Source organism: Pleurodeles waltl, chromosome 1_1, assembly GCF_031143425.1.
Source record: "Pleurodeles waltl isolate 20211129_DDA chromosome 1_1, aPleWal1.hap1.20221129, whole genome shotgun sequence".
Lineage (NCBI taxonomy): Eukaryota > Metazoa > Chordata > Amphibia > Caudata > Salamandridae > Pleurodeles > Pleurodeles waltl.
The window spans coordinates 535156847-535177683 of NC_090436.1; the positions used below are offsets into that span (position 1 = coordinate 535156847).

Below are 20837 nucleotides of genomic sequence, written 5' to 3' on the forward strand. Positions count from 1 at the left end.
CACGTCACATGAATAACAAGTCAAGCTATGTAAGTGTTAATATACCGGCACATGCTCTATTGTCAAACTGAGACATCGATATATGACCATAATTCCATTTTAGTGCAGATACACACACACATAATCAGTGGATTATATTTCTTGTGCAGCCTGATGATAGGCTGTAACGTACCACAGGGTATTTATTTGTTCTCTGCACCAACACTTTTTGCCAGTGCTAACTCACTAACAGTGATGCAAGCCAATGTAAAATGTTGAGTTGGGACTTACTTCCCAGCGCAAAACTTGCTTGCGCTGGAAAGTTGCCTAAAAGTGATACAAAGTAGTGGTATGCTCTGCTTTCTACTACTTTGTGTCAAGAGAACGTCTTATGGGTGGTGCAAGTGCATTACTGCTGTACTACCCATAGTTTTTGATGCAAAGCCATATCCACAAAAATTTCAAGACAGTGCTTTACACCAAAAGATTACCCCTTGAGCTAGGCACAAAGTAGAAGACACGCTTTGTTTCCTCTCCAAGCGTTTCTTACTTTGCAGGTGTGCTGTACTGTACAGCAGACAAAGAAATTGTTAAATGTTTAAAAGTAAGTCTGAGCATAGAATTTGGTAGTGATGCAAAGGTCTGTGCATGGCTCTAGGCAGCTAGTGAGTATACGAATACTTTTTGAGAGAGTAGCAGTGCCATATCACCTGTTCTGCTCTCCCCCTTTCACACAATGTATTGATTGCTGCTCTGTGTCAAAAAGTGATGAATTTCCTCATATGTGTAGAATAAAGAAAAACATTTCTGTTTCAGATTTTCTTTGGAAGTGTTTTCTTCCAGAGAATTTCAAAAAGCGAGTTTAACTTGTTGTTTACATCTTCGGTAACGAATAAATCAGATCATCACATCTATCGAACTTCTGCTACAATAGGTGCACAATTTGCCCTTCCTATGTTTCCCTTGTTCAGCCTGTATCGATCTTCCACACCTGGAGGCTTAAAACAAAGGAAACCTGACTCGTTCTGCAGTGTAACTATCAGGTGGTGATTTCCTGTTTACATCTTGCCTACATGTGTTCTCCTACATGTATGTATGTATGTATGTATGCCTTGGTATTGGTAGAGAGGTAACCTAGCAACAGAGTACCACTGAACTGTGGGAATGACCCTCTTCCAACTATTCCGTGAAGGTCAAAGGTAGACTGTGCAGTCAAGGATAGTGTTTGTTGAAGAGGTGTGCCTTCAATTGTTTTCTGAATTGTAGGAGAGTTATTGCCGATTTGATGTCAACAGGGATGCTATTCTAGATCCAGGGAATGTGAACAGAGAAGACTTGCCTTCTTGTTTTTTTACCTTTTTGCAATGCAGTGACTACAGCATATACATGTCCAGGCTCCTGCTAAGACATTGTCCTGCAGATATGCCTACTTTATTTATCAGGTGAGCTGGTGCCTTGTTTCTAAAGTGCAGCTCATCTTGAAGATGTAGGGCTTTTAATATGGGGGCGATAGTGTTGAATTTTGTCAAACCCTTAGTGAGCTGTGCTTCTGCATGAAATGTGCCTTTTAAGGGTGCTAGTGTGGAAGCAGGGAGATCCCTGAGTAGGCCATTACCTTCATTCAGATGGTAAAATACAATTATTGTATTGTTGTTCTGAGTTCATTTTCTGTGAGAGACAGCTTCCCTTTCTGCAAGAAGTAGAGTTGGGACCAAACTGTCTGGCTCTTCTTCGTAATGTGTTGCTTGAATGTGAGTTCTGTGTTGAAGGTGAATCCCAGATTATTTTTGCATGGACTTTCAGTTACCGGGTGTACTCTACTCAATTTAAGTTGGAGACTCAGGCTGTTTGTGTTATTGGCAAACCTAAAAAATACATTTGCTATGGGCCTTTGGTTCAGGAAGTCAGTTGACATCTATATGTCTTTGGGTGAAAATGTTTTTAGGCAGAGTTGAATGGTATTGGAGTGTATTGATGGATAGTTAAGTTGCTCTCTGCAAGAATGGATCTGAGAGTTTCTATGCAAGAAATAAGGATGATGGTAGAAAGGATGGTGCCAGGGGGTACTCTGCATTAGACAGGGAATGTTTGTGATTTTATGGATTGTATTTTCACAAACTAGTTCTGGCTGATAATGCAAGATGAGATATTGCCTGCAAATACCATGAATGCTTTCAGGGTATTGGCCAAAGCTGGGTGGTTGACTGTGCTGATGGCTGCAGAGAGGTCAAGCAGAACCTGAAGGCAGTTGCCGTTCCTGTCATTGAGGACGAGTATGTAGTTGACTCCTTGAAATTTGACTATCTCAGTGCCCTAGCATGGTCTGAAGCTTGGCTGGTAGGCCTATAGATGATTTATCTTGTTAACGTGCTTCAGTAGTTGGGTGGTGACTGTTTTATCAGTGATTTTTCCATTGAATGGAAGGTGGGTAGGAGGGCAGATGTTTGTGGGGTCAGCTGGCCCTGTATGATTTATTTAGCGGGAGAAAGATTTGACCTATCTTAGGGGTATCTAGGAATGTTCTTTTGCTTAAGGAGGCATTGATAATGTGCAAAACGTGTGTAAGGGACTCTCTTTGGAGTACTTTGAAGATGGAAGACGGAAAGGTGTCAGCTTCACAGGAGGTTGCCTTGGGACAGTTAAAAAATTAGAGAGGTCCACATGCAGGATTGGATTGGAAAAGACACAGTTGATGGAGTGATGAATTGATGGGGAATGGCTGGATGTGAGGAGACTGTAGAAAGTGTAATGATGCTGTATCTGATTTTCTGATCTTCTTAGTGAATAAGTGGTTGATAGCTTTGTATTTTTAATCTAAAGCAGGGACTGTGGGTTCTGGAGAGGATAGGTTTATAGATGCCCAGCAGTGGACAACAAGGGATACTGATAGTATAGGTTCCAGTGCCTTTGGGGTGGGGTGGGTTATTGAAGTGTTACTTTATTGCTAATGTGTTGTGAAGTTTGTAGAAGGCTTCCTTCATGAATTTTATGTTGAAGTCTCTGAGGACTTTCAGCTGAATGGATTGAAAGGAGGAAATAGTGATAAGGTCAGATTTCTTTTAGGAAGTGATTTTTTTCTGAGTGGTCAGAAGAAAGAAGTCTGTTTTAAAGGTTGAGCGAAGGAAGCCTTTCTGCAGGTTTTCTGACCCACCCCAGTTGGTATGTTTGGTTCATTTATTCCTGGATGATAAAATTGACAGAATTATACTATCAAATATGTTTGCAGTAGTTGTATGGGTGATTGGATTTACATGTAGAGATTAGTCAATTCAAAGCCCCCAAAAATCAAGTAAACAGTTTGAACACTCTATTTCTGTATCATCATTGAGAAAAATGAATTGTGCTGCATGTTTTTCAAATTAATTAATAATTTCTGTATCATTGTTGAGAAAAATGTATTGTGCTGCGTATTTTCGACTTAATTAATAGAGCATTAAATATAGCACTTCACATTAATCTTGTGCATCACTATTTTGCAGGGCATCGTCAAAACAGCTGTTCTCTTCCACTGTCTTTTTAATCTTTTATCTCTCTTTATGTCTCTTAAACTTTGCACCTCTTTATCTCTGTTTCAATCTCCCACAATCTCCTTTTCTTTCTCACTCAAACCACTACTCCTCTCTTTTACTTTATCATACTGCTTTTCACAATTCGGCCCATATTTACCAACAATGCACAGAACACAGTGGAGCAGCCACAAATTCTGTGCTGAATTACGTGACAGTGAGGAAGCAGGAGAGTGCCATTCTACATAGATGTGGCTGTCTCCTCCCCTCTCCGTAGCGCAGGCACGGATTTCAGCAACTGTGAGCCATGCACACACTTTTGCACTATAGTACAAGGGTGCAGGTGTAAGTCTAGCACAGGCTTTGTACTGGAAGGGTACCCTTTCAATGTAAAATACTATGTGTAGACACACTTTAAAACTTGCCTTACATTGTTTGTCTGCTGCACAGTACAGCACGTGTGCAAAGTCGGAAAGAAAGGAGAAATGAAAACATTTCTCTTGTTAATGCCTGCTTTCAAATGGTGCAAAACCCTGTCTATTATTGTTTGTAGATACGTTTTTGCATCAAAAGGCATGAGTAGTTCCCTGGGAATGCCCATATACCACCTATGTAACGTCCCCTCGGCGCTAAGTAATGCAAAGCAGCTTTGCGTTACTTTTAAGGTACTTTAAAGTGAAAAACAAGTTTTGCGCTGGAAAGCAATTGACAAAAAATACATTTTGCGCTGGTTAGCGTCAGTTTTCTGATGCTAACCCAAAGCAAAATGTTTGTTAATATCCCCCTTCATCTCTTTATTTCTCCCATCCTCTCTCTTTATCTTGTTCTCTGCCACTCTTGTTCTTTGAACCCCTCTTCCTCGCTCTATTTTGTTCTTTCCCTTTCTCGCGTTCCAACTACCAAACCAGGCGATATAGGTCAAGTTTCTTTGCATAGAAGGTATATGAAAGACATGAATTTTTTTCTAAGCCATTGCCTCTCATCTCCCACTTCTGCCTCTCTTTGTTTTTCCCCATATTATTAACACATGAGCATAGTTTCTAATTTTTTATTGCACTTACAAATGTATCTACCTATCACAATGTACTGCTTTAGCTATACCAACAGAAAGCCTTCATGGTTGCCCCACTGACAATGTTTCATTTCGAAATGAAGACCATCAGAAGGAAGGTAAGAATGTTACATGTTTCCTTTATGGGTCCTCACAGCTCTGATTTTCAGTCCCATTGCTGTGTGCCTGGGTTCAGACACATCTCTATCTTGGCACTGTCTTCTTGTCATTTTCGCTTCAGGCAGTTCTTTTTGTTCCTCGTGTTATCTGGCACGAGTTTTACAGTTTTCTTCATTCTGATCACAAGCCAAAGCCCTGATCAGCAAAGAAATGCACGACTGGTCATTAATCTTTAGAGGAACAGTATTTTATTTGAAAGTCCTTTCAGTTTAATGCTCGTCTTATTCCAAGTCATATGTTACATCAAAAGTAGCAGTCTGAAACCAAGAAACTATTTTATGTATTGTTATGTGATTACATTAACTGGGTCCTTCTGGTTGCTGTGCTAGTGCATTGCATTTTACACGCGTTTTGTACCATAGGTATCCACCCTGATAAATGGGAGCAGAACTGTACTTATAATGGGGCCGCTGGATGTGGAAGAGGACCTGGAAACTCCAAGGCCACGTCATTCCCTATTCTGGGTACAATAAAGTTAAAGTGCTCGGCCCGGGAATAAAAAAAAAAGGAAAGGGATAACTACCCTCTCTAACACAGACCGGTAGAGTACTTGGAAAAAATGTTTTTCTTTTGCACTGTGTGCCTAGAACTGTACCCAACGTATCCACTAACCCATAACCAACCACAGAATGCCCCACATAAAAGAGAGCAACTAGAATAGAAAAAGGCAGAAAGCAGACAAGTTCCACACAATAAAGGTAGGAGCCCAGTGCTCCTAGTTATAGACAGTTTTATGACTCTCCCTGCATGGGATTATTTAGTCATCTTTGGACAGCAGTGGTCTAGTTGTTCATCTGTGGGACACGTATGTTTGACTTCCTGGGATGATTCCGCTGCATTCCCTTGTTGCCACAGGATATCAGGAGTCGGTGCAATGAGAGCAGTGATCTAATCCTAAGCGGGAGGGAGATGCTACCTGAGCTCCTGGGTTTAGAGTGCTTTTAGCCTGGATCGGCTGAAACTTCTCCAGGCCTGCCAACTCTCACACCCCTAATTTTTGGAACCATACAGTTCCCACAGATTGGTTTGTCAGCGGTCTTGGTGAATGGGATGCCTGTGGAAAGGGGTTCGGCTCCCCTCCTGCCTTCGCACATTGTGACGCGGATTTGTTTGCCAAGTATGGGGCCAGTGTGCTGACGCGCCATACACTTATTCTGCCATACAGCAGATATATGGTGAGCCTCTTTTTGGGACCCTACATCCATTGTTGTTCAATGCATTCTCTAACTGGATAAGATTTATTTGCTAATCCCAGTACTATGCATTTTTATTTATTTTTTGGACACAAGATCCGCCCTGATAGAGCTTGGAGGAATGGCTTGGGGCATGAGGGTCCTTAAACTGGGTACTTACCTTTAAGTGGTCGCTTAGCTTGAGGCGCAATAGTCTAGGGTTGTTCACTCCACTTACAGTGGGGGTGAGGGGCGTCTTAGTGGCATGAGTTGTTCACCTACCCTATTCCTTCCTAGATTCATTTCTAGATCACTTGACTCAGTTTCTGTTATTTTGTTCTCCCTTTCTTTCTTTTTGTGTTGGTATTTGGTCCCCTTTTGATCCAGCATGGTAATGTTTCCTTTTTTCCATTGAAGGAAACTTGAATGGAAGTCTTTTAAGGAGTATGTCTTCATAACTGTGTCTGGACTGGTGAGAAATTACCTTCTAGATGTTTTGTATGGCTGGTATATTTCTCCAGTGGGCTTGAGCTGAACGTTTTGGCTTTCTTCCCCTTTTTTTTCTTTTCTCTTCCTTTGTTGTCTATGCTTCATGCAGGTGTCTACCTTTGTTTGTCCTGATGATGACCCTGATAGATTCATACTGAATTAGGGATCAGAACGTCAACTTTACTTATCGTCCATCCAAGAATGCATTCTCACGAAACTGGACTTGTATAGTACATGCATTTTTTAGCTCTAAACATGGAATCCGGTAACCTATTGAGGAATGGGCATTTGGTGCACTGCATTATATTGTACGTATATGTGTTGATATGATTGTTCACTTTAGATCAAATTTTCACTGTGCCGTCACTTGGAACACCTATCTGTTTGGTCTTCAAAATATACTATTTTTTGTAAGCTATTGAATCATACTGTCTTGCCCTGAAGGATCGTTATTGACTTTTGTGATTGGTCATTGCATTACTCATGTCTTGCTTTGTATAATTTATTTATTCTTTCTTTCCAGGTTGAAACTCTTGTTAAATAATGTTATTATTATTCATTGGCTTCTTTGGTGTCAGGGTAGAATAGAAAGGCAGTCAGGGAAGAGCAGGACCCTTGGAATTAAAGTAAGATAATAAGTTGTCCGTTACAGCTGCCCCAGATGCAGGCTGCAGAGAATATCAAAGTACCCAAACCACTAGCATGCCACCATTAATTTAGCACAACGTGAATAGTTGTGCTGTATAGTGCATATTACCTCCCTCATTAATAATATATAATTTATTGTTCTTTCTACACACACATTGTCTACTTAGATTTTATTTACTATGAAATCCTTTAAAAGAAAAACAAATATTTAGTTTTAATCTGGTGTTTTTCTGCTTAGTTCCTTGCAGTTAGTCAGTGCTTTTATGCAAGGCATGCATGAGGAAAACTTCACCCTACCCCCATGACTAATTATATAAAAAATTACAATAGCCCTAGGGAACCAGCAATGTACTGCTACAGTGCCACTATTATTTAGAATTTTTTCCTTCTCAATATAGCTACTCCTCCTGGTCCACCATCTCGGCAGGAGTTAGCAGCCTGGTTGTGGCAGCAATGGATGGAGGCCATCTGGACTGGATGTCACTGACTGGTAGCTCTAGAGAAGGAACAGAAGGAAGCAACTGCCAGTGCCCCAGTACCTCTGACCAGCTCCCAATGCCTCTATCATGGCAGCAACATCACCAGCGCCACTACCAAACCACCACTGCTGTCCCCCTTCCTGCTAGGACCAGTTTGAATGTTGCATGCTTCGGCAGCTAGCACTGCTATGCCATGAGGTGGCAAACCTTTGTCAAGAGGTAAGAAAGCCTCCAATCCCACATCTAAGAAGCCCTCTGATGCTCGCTTTTATTTTTTTTATTTTCAGGGAGGGACTTTGTTGCGAGTGGAGAGGGTGGGCATTGGGAAGGGAACGTTAGACTTTTCTAGTTGTCTTTGGACATTTTGGACATTTTTGAGCATTGGTTGAGGACGGAGTTGTTTGGGGAGAGAGCTGGGCCTGCTGCTGGTGATGACAGTGAGTTAACTTCTATTAAAAATTAAAGGGTAATTTGTCTTTTACTTTATGCCTGAAATAGCTTACTTTGCACTGTTGCCTTTTAATGCCTTTAGTTTTTTAATCCACTTATCAAAGTGTATACCAGTTAGTTATATTATACCTTTGCCCTACTACCCTCTGTAACTATATTGACCATATGCCATTGCCTATATTGTCCACAATAAGCTAGATAAACAATAATCTTCATTAGAACAGAGGTTAGTTACAATCTAAACTAGTTCACTTCACTCTATAGTTCTCTTAGCTGCACATATGAAGCAATGTCTGCCACCTCTGTTAATCTCCCAAAACCTTACTGCAGGGTTTCCCAAAGTGCCTGCCTAATGGTGGTGGTAGTATTAGCAGGCTAACACTCTAACAGGGAAGCCATCACAATTGAGGTCCCACTCCCATCTATGTGAACTCAACTGTAGGATTAATCAGAAGGATTATCCATCACACACAACTAGATTGAAAGACAACACAGAGGTAGTAAGTTATTAATTTACATCACTTTACAAATATTGTCTGAGACCTGAATACCACCTTGACACAAATACCTGATATTATCACAAAAAATAGCAAGAGTAACTTCTTCTGAGCAAGGGGGAGCTAGTATTTAAATAAAATTAAACTTACAAAATCTGGGAGTCAGAAGAAGATATTCAGGGTCTAGAGTGGCCAAGGCTATGTATTTACACAACACAAGAGCTGAATGATGTTGTTGACAAATTATGTTATGTATCTAAATTATAGATCCATTTTATACGCGGGTGGGTAAGTGAGGCTGTTGTGGCCTATTGCTCAGCTAATAGAAGATCCCGCAGTAAGTTTCACCACATCCGCTCCACCAAGTGTGTGACCCATTCATGATGTAAATTAAGTCACACCTCAATAAATTACACAGCCTGGAGGAAAAGAGTTAGGGGTTTGATTAATGGGTGGGAAAAGGGAGATGGGAAAGGTGTGACAAAGACAAACACTACACAATAACAATATTAATTAGGGCAATAAGCAGCACGTCATCATAATATTTGTTGTGGAAAGAAATGGAGGAATGACAGGTCAAGTAAATGCATTGTAGACAGTCCTTCAGTCCCAGAGATCCAAGTTATTCTAAATGTTCTGTCATCTAGGTTTAAAAAAATACAAAAGTATAGAAGAGTGAATACACACAGTTGCTAAAATTATGATTGTTAAAAGAAAAATGAAACTGTATATAAACCAAATTATGTGGTGTATCTGCATTCTTCTTGGAGCATCATGAATGTTCATTTTGGTTGCATGGCTGAACAGGTCCAGTAAGGTAATATAAACATGAATATGGAAACAAAAGGCCTGTGGATTGTAAAATAGTAATGATTCTGTCAAGGAGAGGGACAGAAGATAAGCTTCATGAGAAGTGGACCAAGGGGCAGAGGAAGGATATAGGCCAGGCTGCTGCAATCAGTTATGGTGATGCCTCATCATGTGTGATTAATTGAGAAGTGTAGGCAATTTTACAATCAATCCCAGACAAGTAACTGCATATACCTGGCTGATCAGTCTCACAACTGTCATAACATTTAGCCGAGTGTACCATCATGTGATATGGATGATGTGACATCAGTCATCATATGTCTGTCTCCAGTTACAGCCCCCGACCACAATCACATAATAAAGGAGTTTGATATTTATTTGAGCCAGCATATTACTCAGCATTTCCCAAATTAAAGCACCTCTCTGCAGTCCACAGGGCTTAGTGTCATCATCATGTTGCTTGGTACGTTTTCGCGTAACAATAGATAACTCCCTTCTTCTGGCTGTTGAGGTAGTGTTGTCCTAAGTACTTGCTGTAACAAATTAGTCAGACCAACTCCCGACCAAATGAGATTCAGAGAGATAGACTCGTAGTGCACTGCTGTTGATGACAAGAAGAGCAAAAGAATTTGAACATTTTCTGCAAATTTGTATTGATTAATTAAGATGACTGTTCTGGTTTCAGAAAAACAGAAACAAAGTACAGCAAGGAGTAGACCATCCAAGTAAATCTAGCTAAGTGTGAGAGGGCCAATTACCTTTAGTCAAAATCACCCATCAGCTCCCAAACATAACAAACAATTGAAAATGAAGTTTACAAATTACTTAGTTGAACACTCTCCTTCACTGACTGCCACCACATGAATCATCAGTCGTCACTCACAATCACTCAATAATATATCACTTGTTGGTGCAATAGTTACTTGTTTCAATCCAAGCACAGTTGCACACAGTTGTATGCTCTCTTTTGGTGGAAGAAACACATTACCAATTTGTCAGTCTTGTAAAACAAATGATCTCTACTGGGGCACACCTGCTATGGAATAAAACTACAAACAGAAGGATAGGCATGCCACAGAGGCAGGCATTGTCTCCAATGTCCTTGAAAATAATGGGGAGGCATCTTCACTGCACACTGGTCCAACTCCAATCCAGTTATACATGTGCCTAAAGTGGTGGGGGTGCATAAATCAGACGCAAACAAAATATATAATATTCCTCTAACCATAGTCATTTTATTTCTTGTTTTTGGGCAAAAACGTTCAACAGAATTCTGAAGGTTCTATCATGGTCTACTCAGTTAGTAAAGCCGAGTCTGTCCTCAACCTCAATGGGTTCACCCGGAAGTTGGTCAACTAACACATTTGTGTCTGACCAATTGCTCTCATCTTCCTCCTGTCGTGTTTCAGGCACAGTGTAGTCATGTGGTATAAAGTGTTGGGTCATTTTAATCATTATCAATCTCTCCATGTTTTGAGGCAAGAGACTTGCAACTGCCTCAGTTGCACTTAGCAATCATACTGGCTACAGGAGAAGCCAGTTACATTTTTGCCAGCCAGCTGAGCTCTGGCCGTTGGCACATCTTCCCATACCAATGGACCAGTGGGTTTGGACCCACATAGGCCTCTTTTGGGTTATCCATAGAGTCCTGCAACATTCTCTGAATAGTCATTAATGCTGCCTCTTGCACGCCCTCTTTTGCCTTTGCCTCTGCACTTGACTTAAGCCCTGCCCCTTGAAACCAAGCCATTATAAAGGTTGGATCTGATTTTTCTGTTGTGCCAGTGTTCTTGTTGCTGGTGTTGGCTGCTGTGAGACAACAGCACTACTCTCTTTGGAGGTTAAAGGCTGCATGCCAGAACTTCTGCCTGAGACTTTAATTTCCATCCATTCCTCTCCCAGGTCTTTCGATTGTTGGACAATCCACAACTTGTATAGTGAAACATCCCTTTCTGAAAAAGGAATGAAAGTAGGCACTATTTATTTGTATCATGGATCAAGTATTGTGGCACAGATGTACTCTTTGGAGGACACAATGGGGGTCATTACAACCTTGGCGGACGGCGTTAAAGCGGTGGTAAGACCGCCAACAGGCTGGCTGTCTTTTTTTTAGTATCATGACCATGGCGGTTACCGCCATGGTCATCCGTGGAGACGACCGCTGGGCTGGAGACCTGGGTCTCCAGCCCGGCGGCCGTCACAATACCGCAGCTGGTATTGTGACCCGGCTTACCAACGTGGATTTCCAGCAGTAGGAACCGCTATGAAATCCATGGCGGTAAGCACTATCAGTGCCAGGGAATTCCTTCCCTGGCACTGATAAGGGTCTCCCCCAACCCCCACCCCGACTCCATCCCCTACACCCCCAACCACCCCTGCCACCCCCCAAAGGTGGCAGAGCCCCCCCACCCCGACCCCCAACATTACCTTACACATACACACACGACACGCACGCAGGCACCGCCAACACACATACACGCACACACACCGACATACATGCCAACACCCACACACACATTCAGACACGTACACTCACATTCACACATTCACGCACACATCCATACAGACATACATACAGACAGACACGCACACATTTCTGAAACACGCAACACCCCTGCAAGCATACACGCACTCACACACCCCCCTACATACACAGACGCATACCCCCATGCACCCACACAACACCCCTCCACCCCCCTCCCCTAACGGACGATCGACTTACCTGTTCCGTCGATCTGCCGGGAGGGGACGGGAGCCATGTGGACAGCACCGCCAACACCACACCGCCAACAGAACACCGCCGCGCAGAATCACAGGACGTGATTAGCTCGGCGGTGTTCTGTTGGCGTGGCGGTGGAGGTGGAGCAACCTCCACTTCCCCGCCGCCGCAAGTATGTCTGTTGGCGGCTCTCTGTCGGAAAAACGACAGAGGGCAGCCAACGGTCATAATACGCCGAGCGGCAAACCGCCACAGGTGCAGCACACCTCCATAGCTAGGAAGATGGAGCTATGGCGAAGAATCTTGGACAGGGTCAATGCAGTGGGACAGCACCCAAGAAATAGGGATGACATCAGGAAGAGGTGGAACGACCTACAGGGGAAGGTGCGTTCCGTGGTCTCAAGATACCACATCGCGGTACAGAGGACTTGCGGCGGACGCCCACCTCCTCCCCCACAACTAACAACATTGGAGGAGCAGGTCTTGGCTATTCTGCATCCTGAGGGCCTCACAGGAGTAGCTGGAGGAATGAACTCTGGTAAGTCTTTACTATTACTTCCCTCACCCTACCTGCATGCCATCACATACCCCCACCCTTGCCCTCACCCCCATCACTCCTACTCCTCACAAATGTCCCAATATCACAAACCACCCATCCCAACACCAAGCCCTGCATGCAACACCAAAGCATGGGCACCCATCACCAAAGCATGGCCACTGCACATACCCATACACCCCCTTAAACCATCATCACACAAGGTCCCACACAGGAATGCAAGCACTGGGGTACACAATCACCCACCTATTGCACACCATGGCACACACAGATGCAATAATCATGCTTTTACACCCCTACAGGACCCCTACCCAACGTCACCGGACAAGAGGGTCCAGAAATGTCCACACCACCCACAGAAGAGGCCCACAGTGATGACAGCAGCTCTGTCCAACTGGATCAAGATGACCAGCCCGGCCCATCTGGGACCTCGGGACAGTCGGTTCCCCTCACACTGGCACAGGCCAACACAGAGCTACCCCCCTCTAGAAACACCAGCACAGCGCCCACCCAGCAGGCCCATACGTCTGTCCCCAGGACATGTCAATCAGCAGTGTGTCCACCACTACAGGGAACCCAGCCCACCCCAACAACAACAGGGACCTGGGGGCAGTGGCAGTGGCAGTGGGCACACGGTTCAGGGGACAGAGGCACAAGAACACAGGGGAACTGGGAGGGCTGCTGTGCGACAAGGGGAGGACAGGCCCAGGGAACCCACTCTCCACGAAGCCCTCTCCAACATCATGGGAGCCTACCACCATTCCCAGGAGACAATGGCAACGGTACTAGCCAAGTTTCAGGAGATCCAGCGGCTGCAGGAGGAACAGTATTTGGGCTTCAGGGATGAACTCAAATCCATCAATTCCACCCTGGGCACCATCGTAGGGGTGCTGAAGGAACTCCTCAACACCAGGAGGGACACTGTGGCACAATAATGGGCCCCTGACACTAGCCCGGACGATGAACTTCCCTCCACCGGCGCTAGTGGACAGGAGACACCGCCACAGGACCACGACACCAGCACCCCACCCCCTGCAGAGGGAGAACCACCCCGCAAACGGTCCCTGAGATCCAGAACAAAGACAGAGAACGATGCCTTGACCCCGCCAAGAAATGAGACCACCCTGATTGTCATCCATTTGTCCCACATTGTCACCCTGTCCATACTTAAACTGCCCCAGCTCCACTTCCAATGCCCCCTTGGACAATGCACCTGTGAGACCAATAGCTTGGACTCTGCCATGGACATTCCTCCACCATCAACCCTCACCATTTTACAACCCCCTCCAATATTGAGCACTTAAATAAACACCCTTAAAGTACAAAACAATCTGGAGTCTGTGTATTAGTGTATTAGCAAATACAGTAACAAAATGCACTTTCAAATGTAATGTCAACATACCTATGTCACACAGCTCTAGTCCATGAGGAAACTAAACAGATGTCACACAGTGGGACTCACATCTGTAAAATCGTAAGGGAAAGTGACAACTCAGTGACTATACACTGGGTGAAAAGGACAGATAGTAGAGAAGTAGTAGTTTTAAAGTACCTGTAGCAGGCAGGTTTGTCTTCTTACCTGTGTCTCACTGGAAGTATTGCAGGATCACCGAGTTCCTGTTGTCGATGTCCTCTTCTTCTGCTTCCTCATCTTCACTGTCCAAAGGCTCCACAGCTGCCAAAATACCTCCATCTGGACCATCCTCCTGCAGAAAAGGCACCTGTCGTCACAAAGCCAAGTTGTGAAGCATGCAGCAGGCCAAGATGATCTGGCACACCTTCTTTGGTGAGTAGAATAGGGAACCACCTGTCATATGGAGGCACCTGAACCTGGCCTTCAGGAGGCCGAAGGTCCGCTCTATAATCCTCCTAGTTCGCCCATGGGCCTCATTGTAGCGTTCCTCTGCCCTTGTCCTGGGATTCCTCACTGGGGTCAGTAGCCATGACAGATTGGGGTAACCAGAGTCACCTGCAAATGGCAAGGGACAACTGTTGGACACACACTAACTCTTAGGGATATCCCCAGACTCAGACAACTATTCACACTGATTTGGTTCCAGGTGCTCACCTGATAGCCGCACCCGGTGCCTCTGTAGTTGCCCCATCACATAAGGGATGCTGCTATTCCACAGGATGTAAGTTTCATGCACTGAGCCAGGGAATTTTGCATTAACATGGGAGATGTACTGGTCCGCCAAACACACCATCTGCACATTCATCGAATGGTAACTCTTCCGGTTTCTGTACACCTGTTCACTCCTGCGTGGGGGGATCAAGGCCACATGTGTCCCATCAATGGCACCTATGAAGTTGGGGATATGTCCCAGGGCATAAAAGTCACCTTTCACTGTAGGGAAATCCTATACCTGAGGGAAAACGATGTAGCTCCGCATGTGTTTCAGCAGGGCAGACAACACTGGACAACACGTTGGAAAACATAGGTTGGGACATCCCTGATGCTATGGCCACTGTTGTTTGAAATGATCCACTTGCAAGGAAATGGAGTACTGACAGCACCTGCACTTGAGGGGGGATTCCTGTGGGATGGTGGATAGCTGACATCAGGTCTGGCTCCAACTGGGCACACAGTTCCTGGATTGTGGCACGATCAAGCCTGTAGGTGATGATCACATGTCTTTCCTCCATTGTCGACAGGTCCACCAGTGGTCTGTACACCGGAGGGTGCCGCCATCTCCTCACATGCCCCAGCAGAAGGTGCCTATGGAGGAGAAGAGCGAGCACAGAGTCAACCAACTCTGAGGTACGTAAACACAGCTTACTCTAAACTATTCATAAACAGAAATTTGCCTGTATGAGTGTTGAGCCAAGGCCTAGGTATGTGTGATGCAGTCAAAAATAAAGCCATGTGGGCCCCTGAAATGGCAGCTGCCTGACCTGTAAAGTGGGACAATGGGATATGAGGTAATTGCGCTGGCGTTGTACACCGTTGCGGTAGGCGGTCAAAGACCGCGGCGCAATTCAGCATTGGTTAACATTGGACCCTATGGGTCCCAGGAGCCAATGATGATGTACGCCGGCGGTGACGGTACGCACCGCCGGGGACGTGACCACTATTTTCTCACTGTTCAATCACTCGATACCCGATCTTCGATAGAACAGGTCCTACACTGCAAGTGCTGCTGTGACCTCAGTCTGGAAGAGACAATGGCTCGAGCGTCTGGGGAAAGGGCCCCTGCCTTCAGCACAGAGGAGTTGGAGAAACTCGTGGATGGGGTCCTCCCCCAGTACACACTACTCTACGGTCCTCCAGACAAACAGGTAAGTACACCGTTACCATGCTATATGGGCAATGCCTGTGTGGAGTGGGGTGGATGAAAGATAGGGGGGTGAGATTGAGGCATGCATGAAACGGCGGGTGAGTGCATGTGCCACATGGCAAGGGTAGGGATGCGGGCCAATGACTGTGATGGTGCAGCTGGTAATTACTTCTCTTTTTCCCCAGTACAATTCCTGTAGATCCGAGCCCACCAGAAGAAGGATATTTGGCGTGCCATCGCCAAGGAAGTCCGGACCCTGGGGGTCTTCCACAGACAGAGCACCCACTGCCGGAAAAGATGGGAGGACATTCGCCGCTGGAGAAAGAAGACGGCGGAGGTCCAGCTGGGGATGGCCTCCCAACGTGGGAGGGGTGCCCGTCGCACCATGACCCCCATGATGTTCAGGATCCTGGCGGTGGCGTACCCGGAGTTGGATGGGCGCTTGAGGGCATCACAGCAGCAACAAGGGGGTGAGTACACTCTCATTCAGCTGATTCAGTGCGCATTGTAGGTGTCTGGGTGGGGGAGGTGGGCTGTGGGTTCCCCTAGGCCAAGGCGAGTTTGCTAGTTAAGTCCCCTTTTTCAGGCAGTCCCTGTGGCACCCCACCCCACCTGGGTACAGTGCCACCTACACCTAGTCAGGCTCCTGTGACATCCATGTGTGCAGAAATCAGCCATAGCCTTGTAAGCCATGTCCCAGGGATTGAATAGTGGTCCCCAAGTACGGGGCGTAGTGCAAGGGGCTTCTGTGTCTGTCGTGTCCGTCAATGGTAGCGGTATTGCATGCACTCAATATGTCTTTCTTCTGTCTCCTCCCCCCTTCTTGTGGTCTCCCTGTACTTGTGTGCATTAGCATCATCAGGCGGAGGAGCAGTGGCACCGGAGCAGGAGGGAGCTGCATCCCACATGGCCCTGGAGGGTGACACTATGGACTCCGAATTCACCAGTGGGACGGAGGGAAAGGGGAGCTCCACGGCGGGGACAGGAGCTGACACCAGCGATACGGACTCCTCCTGTGATGGGAGCTCCCTTCTGGTGGTGGCCCCATCTGTGCCCCCGCATCTACAGGTACAGCTGCGACCCCCCTACCAGCACCGCCCTCCCAGCAGCCCCTCAGGCTTTGCCCCGTGCCCGCTCACCCAGAAGGGTGGGCATCACCTTCGCCCAGACACCTCAGCCCCTGCCCCAGTCACCCCTGCTGCCCTCAGTGAGGAGGCCATTGACCTCCTCAGGTCCCTCACTGTTGGGCAGTCTACCATTTTGAATGCCATCCAGGGTGTAGAGAGGCAGTTGCAACAAACCAATGCATTCCTGGAGGGCATTCATTCTGGCAGCCCTTCAGTGAGATTTTCAGACTCTGGCCTCAGCACTGAAGACAGCCATCGTCCCTGTCTCTAGCCTCCCCCCTCCAACTTCCTCCACCCAGACCCACACCCCTGTACCTCAGCCTATCCCAAGCACACCATCAGACCAGCATGCACATACCTCAACACACAAAGGAAGCTCAGGCAAACATAAGCACCACACATCCCACAGGCACTCACACAAGCATCAGACACATGCAGACACACCAACATCCACTGCCTCCACTGTGTCTCCCTCCTCCTTGTCTCCCTCCTCCCTCCCTATCTCGTCTCCACTCACACCTGTATGCACTACATCTTCAGCCACTACGTCCATCATCAGCACACCCACCACCACACCCCGCTCACGTGCACTCGCCACACCCACTACCATTCACACATCCCCTGTGTCCTCTCCCAGTGTGTCTGTGAGCCCACCTCCCAAGGTACACAAACGCAGCCACACACACCCAACAGCCATCCACCTCACGACAGCCTCCAGCCCATGCACCTTCACCCAAAGTGACCAAACGTACACCTCCTATGACCACAACCTCGTCCTCCACTCCCAAACCCCCTCCAGCTACCCGTCCCAGTGTTCCTAAGAAACTTTTCCTGGCCACCCTTGACCTTTTTCCCTCACCTCCCCAACCCCGTCAGTCTCCTAGTGCCCGACTCTCCAGGTCCCAACCTAGCACCTCAGCCACAACATCGGCCGGACCAGTGGTGTCCGTAGTCACCGGATTATGGAGTGCACCAGGCAGCAGGGCAGGCAGTGTGGCAAGGAGCCACAGCACGGACAGTCCCCCACCTGTCAAGCATCAAACGTTGGCCAGTGCCCAGCGGGAGAGGGGAAAGACACCTGCCACTAAAGCTGTTCCCAGGGGTACAGTTGGGATTGTGGAGACAGCTGCGACACCATCCAAGGTGGGGAAGGGGCCCAAGAAAACCGGCAAGTCTGGGAAGATCAGCATGGCGGAGAAAACCACCATCAGCCCCGCTGCCCAGGAGGTGTCCGCCAGAAGCCACACTGTCCCAGACAGGACCGCCAGCAGCAGCCCCGCTGCCCAGGAGTTGACCGCGAGCAGCCACACTGCCCTAGACAGGACCGCCAGCAGCTGAACCGCTGCCAAGGACACCGCTGCCAAGGATACCGCCGCCACAAGCACCGCTGCCAAAGACACTGCCGCCACTAGCACCGCTGCCAAGGACACCGCCGCCACAAGCACCGCTGCCAAGGACACCGCTGCCTCAAGCACCGCTGCCAAAGACACCGCCGCCACAAGCACCGCAGGCCCATGAACGCCAAAAGCTCTGATGCTACTGAGGCCGCCATGAGCAGGATGAAGCACTCTGGGCACAAGGCCCCCTCCAGAACCAGTGGAGAGATACATCCACTACCTCAGTCCTTGGTGGGATGAAGCACTCTGGGCACAAGGCCCCCTCCAGAACCAGTGGAGATTGACATCCACTACCTCAGTCCTTGGCAGGATGAAGCACTCTGGGCACAAGGCCCCCTCCAGAACCAGTGGAGAGATACATCCACTACCTCAGTCCTTGGCAGGATGAAGCACTCTGGGCACAAGGCCCCCTCCAGAACCAGTGGAGATTGACATCCACTACCTCAGTCCTTGGCAGGTTGAAGCACTCTGGGCACAAGGCCCCCTCCAGAACCAGTGGAGATTGACATCCACTACCTCAGTCCTTGGCAGGATGAAGCACTCTGGGCACAAGGCCCCCTCCAGAACCAGTGGAAATTGACATCCACTTGTGAGACTGTGGCTTTGCACTCCCCAGGATTGAAAAGTGGGCAAACCACCCACTGTAGAGACTTGAGAGACTGTGGCTTTGCACTCCCCAGGATTGAAGAGTGGGCAACCTACCCACTGTAGAGACTTAAGAGACTGTCGCTTTGAACTCCCTAGGATTGAACAGTGGGCAAACCACCCACTGTAGAGACTTGAGAGTCTGTGGCTTTGCACTCCCCAGGATTGAACAGTGGGCAAACCACCCACTGTAGAGACTTGAGAGACTGTGGCTTTGCACTCCCCAGGATTGAACAGTGGGCATGGGGCCCCCTCGTGGATTTGGTGTTGTGCACTCAACCGGCTGAGGTGCCCCATTCCCTTCCCCCTGAGGTGCCTGTTTTATTTCTATCTGATGCCCCTGCAGTGTTCTCTCCGTCTTGTTCGGGTATCGAGTGTGGGCCTCGCCCATGCATTTTGGGCCCAGTAGTCCACAGACTTTAATGGTGCAATACCTGGACTTGTATTCTTGGTATATATATTTGTTTATAGTGTATATATATTTTGACTACTGTATTTTAATAGATTACAAACGTTCAAATCATTTCCTTTTGTCTTTGCATTCTTCAAGAGGGGTTGGGGGGTGTAACTGTAATGTATCATGATGTATCAGTGTGTGTGTGTTGTAGTGGGTGAGGGTGGGGGTGGGGGTGTTGCGTGTGTGTGTCACAGTTTTTTCCGTTCCCCCCCATGTAGTAGGTGCAGTACTCACCGTTGTCATCGCCGCCAGCGTTCGTGCTCCTGGTAGAGGAGCAGGAAGATAAAGGCTGGCAGAATCTGGAGTTCCGGTTCCATGGCGTCCTGGTTCCTCGTGGGGTGTGTAGAGGTGAGCGTTTTCCCTTCGAAGTCCTGTTTCTGCCGTGTTTTTGTTCGCAGTGCATCCGCCCCGGAAAAGGTGGCGGATTGGTGGGTTGTGATACTGTGGGCAGTACATTGTCTCCCGCCTGTCTGTTGGCGGTTACCGCCGCTGTGTTTGTTTGTACCGCCATGGCGGTCGGAGTGTTAAAGTGGCTTTCTATGTTGGCAGTTTCCACCACGGTCGTAATTACATTTTTTTTACCGCCGGCCTGTTCGTGGTTTTACCGCCGCTTTAACACCGACCGCCAGGTTTGTAATGACCACCTAAGTCATCTTTTTTTAGAAAGTCTTGCACAATTAGGTTGATGCAATGAAGCAAAATCAGGACCCTAAAATAGCCACCATCTGCCATGACCTTGATTATGTTACTGCCATTGTCCATGGCAACAAACCCAATTGTAAGACCTCTGGTTAACAGCCATTCAAACACCTTGCTGTTAAAGTCTTCCAAGATGTTTGCAGCTCTATGGGATTTCTCCTTGGTAAACTTGGCTACTATTACATGCCGCTGAACACCCTTAAAAGTGTCTTCAATGCTGAGACCTACAGATAGCTGTTTCCTAACCCTCGCAAAAGAGATCCAATGTGCAGTGATACACATGTAATCAGTTGCTTGACAACTGGTCCATATGTCTGTCATCAGGTGGGTAGTATAAACAGCACTTTGCCGAAAAGCTTATCCAACCAAATACAGCACATCGTGATGGAGCACTGCAACAGCAACTCTGGCAAAATAGATACGACTGGGAAATTTCCATTTTGAGCAAATGACTGCCACAAATTCTAAAAATCCCACTCCTTCCACAAAAGAAAAACGTAGGGGGTCCAGGGCCAACATTTTAGCCAGCTTCCCATTGTATAAATGTGCCATTGGGTGGCCTAAATTGTTTTCTTTTTTGGTGCAACTGATGCAGGCGACTTATAGAGAAAAATGGGATGTGGTTGACTTAATGTGTGTCTTGAGCAGTCACTGTATGCTGTGGTGTCTCCCAGCATATGGCTGGGTCCAAACTGGAA

At 47.0% G+C, this 20837-nt stretch overlaps 1 long non-coding RNA gene across 1 annotated transcript in view; it reads right to left on the reverse strand.

Moving 5' to 3' along the window:
* Positions 1–9680: 9680 nt before the first annotated feature.
* LOC138285589 (uncharacterized) overlaps positions 9681–20837 on the reverse strand; it is a 57126-nt gene continuing 45969 nt past the window's right edge. Inside the window, exon 3 of the long non-coding RNA XR_011201619.1 lies at positions 9681–9862. This is a non-coding gene — a long non-coding RNA (uncharacterized lncRNA). The remainder of the gene's footprint in view (positions 9863–20837) is intronic.